Consider the following 9,434-nt stretch of genomic DNA (forward strand, 5'->3'; position numbering starts at 1 on the left):
TTGAAGAATTTTGAGCATAACTTTACTAGTGTGTGAGATGAGTGCAATTGTGCAGTAGTTTGAGCATTCTTTGGCATTGCCTTTCTTTGGGACTAGAATGAAAACTGATCTTTTCCAGTCCTGTGGCCACTGTTGCATTTTCCAAATTTGCCAGCATATGTAGTACAGCAATTTCACAGCATCATCTTTTAGGATTTGAAATATCTCCACTGGAATTCCATCACCTCCACTAGCTTTGTTCATAGTGATGCTTCCTAAGGCCCACTTGACTTTACATTCCAAGATGTCTGGCTCTAGGTATACAGTCCAGTTTAAAGAGGATTTTATGCTTTTTTCACTTTTCCTGTGTATAAGTGCTTCTTATGCATAATTTTTAAACTTTGAGAACATTTGATGTTGTTTCTTTATTGAAAGGGGGTAAAAATGCTCATAAAAATAGATGGAGAACATCTCACCTGACATCAGTATTTATTTACCCATGTATTCATTCACTCAACACACCTTTGCTGGGTTATGTAGGCACTTGACCCTGATTTTGGGGAGACAAAAGTAGAATATGTACTCCGGTAAGGCTATATGAAAAGTCACCACTGGAAAAAGCTGGGGGAAGACTACATAGGACTCTGTACTATTTTTTGAAGCCTCCTGTGAGTTTATAATTATTACAAAATAAATTGTTTTGTTTTGTTTTTTAAATAGAGTGACCAACTGTCCAGGACTCTATCCATTTTGGCACTAAAATTCCCTCATCCTCGAAAACCCCTTAAATTCTGGAAAACCAGGACAACTGATCACTTTATAAAATGAAGTAAGTATTGTCTCTGTCTTCATTGCCTTATATCTATTAAGAACATAATAAATTAGTAGAAGGAAAAATATTAGTAATGCCTGGCACTTGTGTGACTGGACCTAAATCTTTCACTGGTGATAGATACCACTAATAGATCACAGATTTGTATCCTGAGTTCAGACAAGCCTCAGAATCCTTCCAGATACCAACTATTTTTTATTTTCATTTTAAAATCCATAAGTTCTTAAAATAAGAATATACATTTTTAAATCCGTAAATTCTTTAAAATCCATAAGTTTTTAATTTTAAAATCCATAAAAATAAAAAATCCATTTTCTTTTTCTTTCTTTCCTTTGGGCCACATGCCATGTGGGATCTTAGCCCTCTGACCAGAGATTTAACCCATGTCCCTTGGAGTGAAAGTGCAGAGTCCTAACCACTAGCTGCTGTGGCTAAGTCGCTTCAGTTGTGTCCGGCTCTGCGCACCCCATAGACGGCAGCCCACCAGGCTCCTCCATCCCTGGGATTCTCCAAGCAAGAATACTGGAGTGGATCGCCATTTCCTTTTCCACCTAACCACTAGACCACCAGGCAATTCTCCCCAGATACCAACTGTCAATGAACTGGAGTTGGCAACAGAATTGAAACCTATATGCTATTCTTGCATTCTTCTACAGTGTCAAAGAATTTTTCAAGCATTTTTACTTTCATAGACAAGCTTAAGAAGAAAGCTCCAACTTCCAGGCCATGCTCTGCTCTTGACTGGAAAAATAAACAATTATTAAGAGTTGCTGGGGATCCCTGATGACTCAGTGGTAAAGAAACCTCCTTTGAAAGCAGGGGACACTGGTTTGATTCCTGGTTTGGGAAGATCCTACGTGCCTCAGGACAACCAAGGCCATGTGCCACAACTACTGAGCCAGTGCTCGAGAGCCCGTGAGCCGCAACGACTGGGCCCACACACCGCAGCTTCTGAAGCTTGCATGCCTAAAGGCCGTGCTCCGCAACACGAGAAGCCACTTCAGTGAGACGCCTGAGCACCTCTACTAGAGAGTAGCCCCTACTTGCCACAGCTGAAGAAGGCCCGCAGGAAACACCGAAGACCAGCTCAGTCAAAAATAAAATAAAAAAATAAATCTTTTTTTAAAAAGCAAGTTACTATGCATAGTTTTGTATTTCTTCTTCAATGTCCTCTCAATATTGTACAGGTGATCCAAAAATTAGTCATTTGTTGTGAATATATGGAATTTAGAAAGATGGTAACGACAACCCTGTATGCGAGACAGCAAAAGAGACACAGATGTATAGAACAGTCTTTTGGACTCTGTGGGAGAGGGAGAGGGTGGGATGATTTGGGAGAATGGCTTTGAAACATGTATAATATCATATAAGAAATGAATCGCCAGTCCAGGTTTGATGCATGATACAGGAAGCTTGGGGCTGGTGCACTGGGATGACCCAGAGGGATGGTATGGGGAGGCAGGTGGGAGGGGGGTTCAGGATGGGGAACACGTGTACACCCGTGGCGGATTCATGTTGATGTATGGCAAAACCAATACAATATTGTAAAGTAATTAGCCTCTAATTAAAATAAATAAATTTAAATTAAAAAAAAAATCACAACGCTTTTCAGAGATGCTCTTTAAACTCCAACATACTTCTGTGAGAAATATACATATAGGAATAAATCTTTTCTTCAGTGAAAGTGGTGATAGACTTTCACAGCATATGGTTTTTTTTTAATGTACAAAATAAGCACCTCCTTCAGACCCTCCGTATCTGTGTATGAGAATAAAACTACCTACAGATTCACACTCTTACATTGTTTCTGTACTTCCTCTTTCTTTGATCCACCTTTCAGACAAATAAGTAGGCAAACAACACTACTTCAGTCTTATTAAGTACAAGTATACCTGACAATAGTGAAGCCTTTCATTCAGATATACATACCGTGCTCCAGACTGGATCTAATCCTTTAACATCTTTCAACATTTAATGCAGGAGAGCATAAAGAGGCTTTAGAGTCACAGTGAGTTAAGTTCAAAGCCTGGCCCTGCCGTGTCTAACTGTGTCATATTACTCTCCTTGAGCTCAGTTTCCTCATCTATAAAATCATTAGTCTGGACTGACTGAGTTACTGAAATAGTCAATGAAACAACATGCATAAAGTACATGTAAAATATAATAGTGTTCATTTATTTTGTTATTATTGCTACAGTTAAATTTTTGTTGTTTTCCCAGTAACAGCTGAATCAAAACCTATTTACATCACTAGACCATCAAAACCTTTTAGAATTTTAATTTCTTCTATTTATTTACAATTAGCTTAGTTTTATGGGGAAGGCAATGGCAACCCACTCCAGTACTCTTGCCTGGCAAATCCCATGGACAGAGGAGCCTGGTGGGCTGCAGTCCATGGGGTCGCTAGGAGTCGGACACAACTGAGCAACTTCACTTTCACTTTTCACTTTCATGCACTGGAGAAGGAAATGGCAACCCACTCCAGTGTTCTTGCCTGGAGAATCCCAGGGATGGGGGAGCCTGGTGGGCTGCCGCCTGTGGGGTTGCACAGAGTCGGACACGACTGAAGCGACTTAGCAGCAGCAGCAGCTTAGTTTTACAGCATCTCTATAACTAGTACTCATATGCCATACAATATATATCATTGTATTTCAAGAAATATTTTTAAATGTCTGCTCAACATTCGGACTGTGTATATGCCACTGAAACACTGCTGAGAGGATGCCCACCAGTTGCCATAATTGGACAAAATTGGAAACAAATTCAAATTTCAAATAAAAGATAACCTATTTTCCTCTTCTAAATGATCAAAGATTGAACTGTCTAGTATCTTAGCAGCACTTAAGTGAATGGGTGATAAGCATTTACTTTCAACTTTTAAATCTTTGTATTAAACTACAAGAATGAGATTTTTAAAGAAATGAAACACTAAAGGATTGAAATGTTCTCTCTTTCTTTTTTACATTTGTCCAGGTTATAGGAGATTTTTCCAAAAATGCTGCTGCCAACTGGCTGAAAAGCAAATACCATTGCAATTAAATTCATATATTTCGTAAATGATATAATTTCTAATCAATTCACTCAATTCAGTAGATCTCTAAATATTCAGTAATGTGATGGGAGTGCATATTACAAATAATGTATTGTTTGAACCTGGTTTCCTTTGAACTTATTGAGCATTTGAATTTCATGACTAATAACATATATTTTTAAACTGAGTTTATATTCCCAGTATGATGTTTGGCCTAATTAAGAAGCTTAAAATGTGAACTATAGAGAGGTTCTAAAAATAAAATTCAGTCATAAGTCTCTATTATTAATTTAGATATTATCTGAAGGAGCACAGATGCAAAGGCTACAAAAATAGTGTACAAATGAACAGACGAGCTAAATCAATCTGATCATGTAGGTGTTAAAGTTTCCTTCCGACTCGCCCTCCGGTTGAAAAGATCAAAGTGAGGCCTGGAATTATCATTGCATTGGTCTCAGTCATCCCAGTTTCACAGCGTTCAGTCATTCTGTGTGTTCTATATTCAGTGCAGCTGTTGTTGTGGCTCTTGAGATGTTAGACTCACTAATAAGTTATTTTCCAGTCTTTTGGCAAGAACGGGGCTATAAGAGAAATGGCTTGTCTTGATGTGTTCCAGCTGGAAGTAAATATGTTCTCCCATTGAAAAACAGGTCATTGCCTGGAGGCTTCCAAATTTTGCCTAACTGAGCAGTGGATTAGGAGTTGCCAAGGAATCCAATGGTTATATGTGATTAAGGAAACAGAGGGACATACTGATCCAAGCCCCAGGAAGAGGTGAAGAACTCTTAATTTCAATCCCAGATTTCCTTGCTAACATGTTTTACAACCTTGAAAATGCCACTTAGCCTTTGGCTGTGCTTCCATAGCCATAACCCTAATTATTTAATATTTATTGAACACTCATAAAGCACTGGTTCCTGAAGAGAACATAAAGCAAAAGCAACTAGCTTTGTCACTCCAGTGTTTATTTTATAAGGATCCCATTAGCAGTATTTCACAGCCTACCACTTTGAAAATGCACTCTGTACTACTAAAGATCACTCAAAATTTAGAGAATATTCATTAGTGATTTTTTCATCAGGACGAAAGACAGCATATGGAATTGGCTTACATTTTTGACCCACTGCACAATTCCAAGAAATCCTTGATTCAGAACAAAATAAATGATATTCTGATAACTAGCAACTGCACTATGAAGATGGACCATGAAAACATCCAAAACAGGGGGCACTTGTGAGGTTGTAATTCTTTGTCTTTGATTTAGTTGGGATTTAATGTATTTTCACTTATTTTGTCAAAGACACATTTGTGTTGAAGTCAAGGAAAAACAGTGCTCACCGTCTGCAGTGAGGAGGCTCTCTTATGTTGAAATCACACCCCATTTACCTTGACCCATGTCACCAATTCCCTCTGTCCTAATCTAGCAAACACTATTTGCATAGATAGCACCAAAGTTCCTAAGTACTATTTGGATCTGCCACTGTGAACAGTCACAGGCATTTGCAATATTCAACATGATGCCATGGTGTGGCAGCTTCCTCATGGATGTGTATGACTGATTGGTTTTCCCTGAAGTGAGGAACTGTTTTCAACTGCAAATCATATAGGCCAGGATCTTTAAAATAGTTATGCTGGAGGTTTTTTTCTTTCTGTTTCACTTGAAATCCTTGTTTCAAAATGTTCTGTGATTATTTATCCTAGCTTTGGAAGCCATGGAAAAATGTTACGTTGGAGGAAGACGATTAAAGAAGACGACACAAGCTAGAAATCATTTAACCAGCTAGGAGAATCATTTTCATCTATTTTGGATTCAATGTGTAAGTACAATATACAGAAAGTATTTTTTCTTTCATTCCCTTTTCATTTTCTTAAATTTTTATAACAAATGTGCTTATAAATTTTTATAAGAAATGTGCTTTTATAAGAAATGTGCTTATGCATTTCTTATAAAAATTTTCTCAAGTTTTTATAAGAAATGTGCTATGTAAAGATGGATGTGAATAAAGGTAAAAAACAGTTAAAATATCTAGTCATCTAACTCCTTTTGCTTTCAAAATTACATCCTTGAAAACCTATCAGTTTAGTCCCTGCTACCTCATACTGTATGATTATTTGCGAAGAGCTATCCTAAAGTTTACTTTAGTGCTATCTGTGAAAAAATAATATTAATAATAGATTGCAAAGTCAGTAAATTTATCTAGTGTCATTAAAGAATAAGAAGTTCCCCATAGAAACATTTACTTCTTTAAGAACCCAAACTTTTATTGGACATCATTTCAAGTTTTCATAATGACAGTGTTAGCATTATAAAAATAATTATTGCAAATGCTTTAATATAATAGTAGCCTCATGACTATTAAACATGCAAGCTGTTTGCCCCTACACCAAATGGTCCCAGGTTGCTTTCTAATGGGGGACTCAATGGCCTCAGACTTTACCTTTCACTGTGAGCTGTGTCATTTTTCAGTATTTGGACTCTCACAGCCCTGCCTCAAAACTACCTTTGCTTCAAAGGTGAAGTTGGGGAAATAAGTAAACTCCTTATAAGTTTGGACTCCCTGTTCAGTCTATCTCCACTGGAAGAAGATTTCAGATAGAATACTGAATTACAAAATGAGGGAACAACTGAACAGAAAACAATTAGAGGTGCGCAAATTTTTTCTGCTAGCAATGTATACTAGCCCTTATTTCCCATCTGATCTTTGTACAAAGTGCTTTCTCTGCAGATTTAACACTACGATCTTGTCTTTACCAGACCTCTTCTGCTTTATCTATTTCTCTAGTTTCCCAATAAGATTTCAAATCTTAATCCTATACTCTCAAAGTTCTGCCCACTTTTGTATGGACATCCGATGGCCCCATGGGTTAGATTTTCTGATCCAGTCATACAGGTCTTGGATGAAATTCTAACAGTTTTACTGGATTGAAGCCAAGTTTGTTTTGAACACTAGTTATAACCAGTAGCTATAGCTTCTAATGTTAAAAATGAGCCTTTGAAAACCTCATTAGAGAAAATCTCATGACTTATCTATAAGACCCTGCCAAGGCTGAGAATTTGATTCTTAGCTTCTCATTTAGTTCAATGAGCCAAGACAGGCTGTCCCTGACAAACATTACCATCACCTCAGCACACAGTATAACAAAGCCAAGGAAATTCCAAACTGCCATCTATCACCTATGTGAGAGAAATACTTTATGACCTTTCAAGTGGGCCTTTGTCCATTAATACAGCTCTCTGACAATGCTCAACACATTTATTCATGGTGGATTTGACTCTTGGCTCAATGAGATCTAAGGGAAGTTAAAAACACAGAAAGACCATTTTTATCGCCTATTTCTGTGGGAGCCTAGAGAATTTGTTTAGGAATCTAAGTCCTATGGCCTCAAGTACTCAAACTGTCACTAACACACAGCAAGTTCATAGACCGGTGAAGACCGCACAGACCTCTCAGTTTCCCCCTAGGGGAATCAAATCTGTCCTACAGCTGTGCAGAGATATATTTTAATAGCAGCACTATTCTTTAAAATTACTGTCTGTTTCAAGACTAATTTTACAAAGGATTCTGTGTGACCATCAAGTCAATATATCCCTTTGCAGCATACAGGACTCACTTCACTTTCAAAGTTAGGGTTCTTTAAAGCCACATTATTTTTCTCTTGCAGAACAGCTGGTTGGTTAGAACTGTTAAAATCACCCTCAAACAATTATGTTTTATAATGTGTTTTCACATTGAGCAAAGGTAGAAGTGGGGATGTGAGCCAAAACTCTCCATCCATAGGAAATGTAAAGAAGGCTAATTGAAGAGGTCACGTGTCCAGAAGCCAGTGACTTCAGAGGGCTGAGATCAGAGCTCATCCTTTGGTCGACTACAGAGAGGGTTCTGTCTTCACCTGGGGTCAGTGTGAGCCAGGGGTCACACGTGACACTGGAAAGGAGAATAATTATCACGCAGTACCCAACTTTCACATCATGAAAGTCCCACTGAATTATGCCTGGGTGATCAGAAACCATACCTAGGTGCCCCCATCACTCCTCCTGCTGCAGCCCCCTGGCCACCCGCCTCTTCGAAGCCCCGGCCAGGCCATAGAAGGGACGGCATGGCTCCAGCTCTCTGCTTTCTCGTTGGTTGCTTTGTCTCTAAAGCATGGAAAATCTTTCTTTCAACTCTAACACCCACTCCCCATTTCCCCATTTCCCTGCCCCTTTTCTCCCAAGCAATATAACTCGAGCTGAAATACAGAGTCACTCACTATTTTTTTTTTTCCATCCTGTTGCATAAAACCTGAAAGGGGGAGACAAAAGCACCCATGAACTTTGGAGATTAATACTTCTTCTGGTCCCAGCTGTCAGATTTATTTCTTCTTTGTAGCTAAATCAGGTCATTACGCTACAAATCTTTATTTTAGATGAAAGATTTAAATCTCTACAGAATTGGGGGAGCTCGGGGGCGGGGGAGCATAATAAGCCATCCATAGTAATTGGCTGTAGTTTTATCTGGATGTATGTATGCAGGCTGCTATCAAATTCCGATAAACTTTTCCTGACCCTCTTCACTTTCTGGAGTCCCTGGGAATCCCAGTAACCAATGCATTTTCCGGGCACTCAGATTGCATGCTCAATTATAAACTGTCTCCACATCTAAGACGTCATGTTTCTACAGAGTACTTTAAACAATCAAAGAAATTAAAAGATCTTTGTGTTGCTTTGGAATAATAATAGTATTTTTTTTTAAAGTTTCTGTAACAAGCATTTGTCCTTGACGTGTTCTGAATTATTTCCTCAGAATTTTAAAAAAAAAAGAGAAATAAGAGGCAGACATAATAGAAGGCTTAGAGATTCCATTCAGCCACTTTAAAAGCAAAACCAAAGAACAGCGGTGGCAGCAGAAGTCTGAAAAGGCATTAAGTCATCAGAATCACCATTCAGTGGAACAGCTTTGGAACAGATGTGTCTCCTATCGTCTTTATCCAGAGAACCAGAGAGGGGACATTGAATATATTAATAAAGATAATAAAGCAACTAGCCCTGAGTCAGCGTCGCTTTTAGTCAGGTATTCTTCAGGCAGACTTGTTAAATGGCTCCGAAGCACCCACTGTAGTTTTTGCTTCGTGTGGCAATCTCTTATTTGCCCTGTATTTAGGGAGGGGGGTGGTAAACGGATGGAGCCCCAGATCAGGAGACTTGTGTTGTATGTGCAGAGTGGGAAAGTAAAAACTCATCTGTAGCTCTGATTAGGTTGCCAGAGCCCCGTCTGGTTCAGGAGCTCCGAGCACAAATCCAGATTTCTGCAGTTTTTTGTATTCAGATCTCTAGGAGGCAGTAATTACTACGATTCTATGTGGTCAGCACCCCGGAGCCTAGGCAATGCTGAGGCCCTGGACTTAGGGACTTTGGAAAATCTCCACTTGCCACATTTTTACTCATGTTTCCTATTTTCAATTGTTTCAAGAGCAGGATACTCTGAAGGAGGAAAGGTGGAACCTATCAAGGAGCAGGCAAAAATGCTCTAGGGTCAATGTACTTATGTCAAAAGTCCTGTGAGAGCTGTTGGGATCCTGCCATAAATGTTTGAAATCCTGACTGAGAGAATG

General features: G+C 38.8%; 1 long non-coding RNA gene across 1 annotated transcript; it reads left to right on the forward strand.

Annotated features, from left to right (window-relative positions):
- The first annotated feature begins 5,308 nt into the window (after positions 1–5,308).
- On the forward strand, positions 5,309–8,865 carry LOC139184923 (uncharacterized). The gene is made up of 3 exons (XR_011568463.1): positions 5,309–5,416; positions 5,544–5,659; positions 8,627–8,865. It is a non-coding gene; the product is annotated as an uncharacterized lncRNA (long non-coding RNA).
- Positions 8,866–9,434: the final 569 nt, after the last annotated feature.

The sequence above is a fragment of the Bos indicus genome, chromosome 9, assembly GCF_029378745.1.
Source record: "Bos indicus isolate NIAB-ARS_2022 breed Sahiwal x Tharparkar chromosome 9, NIAB-ARS_B.indTharparkar_mat_pri_1.0, whole genome shotgun sequence".
Taxonomy (NCBI): domain Eukaryota; kingdom Metazoa; phylum Chordata; class Mammalia; order Artiodactyla; family Bovidae; genus Bos; species Bos indicus.